The sequence below is a fragment of the Pollicipes pollicipes genome, unplaced genomic scaffold, assembly GCF_011947565.3.
Source record: "Pollicipes pollicipes isolate AB1234 unplaced genomic scaffold, Ppol_2.1 Scaffold_5724;HRSCAF=6776_pilon_pilon_pilon, whole genome shotgun sequence".
NCBI lineage: Eukaryota > Metazoa > Arthropoda > Thecostraca > Pollicipedomorpha > Pollicipedidae > Pollicipes > Pollicipes pollicipes.
This window is the reverse complement of record NW_023596746.1, coordinates 36,846,963-36,847,712: the sequence shown is the minus strand read 5'-3', so window position 1 is coordinate 36,847,712 and position 750 is coordinate 36,846,963.

Sequence of the window (750 nt, the reverse complement as noted above, 5' to 3'; positions counted from 1 at the left end):
GCTAGTCGTTGCCTTCTCAAAGGAAAGTTTACTTCGAATGATTTCTTGCAACTTCGTGGGATAATTTCGGAAGAAAGTAAATGTTTGTTTCTGGATTGAGAGCTGTTGATCTCATCTCCACCAATGACCTGACAAATCTTGTCAACACCAGTGAGCTGACAGATCTCGTCACTACCAACGACCCGACAGATCTCGTCACCACCAACGACCTGACAGATCCCGTCAACACCAACGAGCTGACGTATCTCGTCACCACCAATGAGCTGACAGATCTCGTCACCACCAACGAGCTGACAGATCTTGTCACCACCATTTATCTAGCCTTGTCATCAAAGCTTTCAAAACTACGGTGACCCGAAGGTTTTCTGTGGCGTTTGGTGATGGCCGTTAAAGGAAGTGTGTGTCTCGTCAGGTTTGGATTTTTGACTGTGCATGTAAGATGGAAGGGAATTTCGATTTACAAATTTTGGTGTCGTCGGTTTCTACAAATTCGCGTCCGCTGACTAGAATTGCTACAGCCCCTCAATGTTCTTTGGCTAGTATGGAAGAACGAAGTTATCGGGTGGCCCCCAAGCAGTATTCACAACTAAATACGTCGACATTGTTGAGAAGGTATCGCTAGCTCAAGCCAATGGCTTTTCGAGGATGTCGCCGTCAGCGCTGACAGCAGTTTGCGAACGCAGCGATGGCGGTGGCCATTATGTTGATGATTTTTTTAAAATACATTCAGCCGAGGACTGCAAGTGTGCG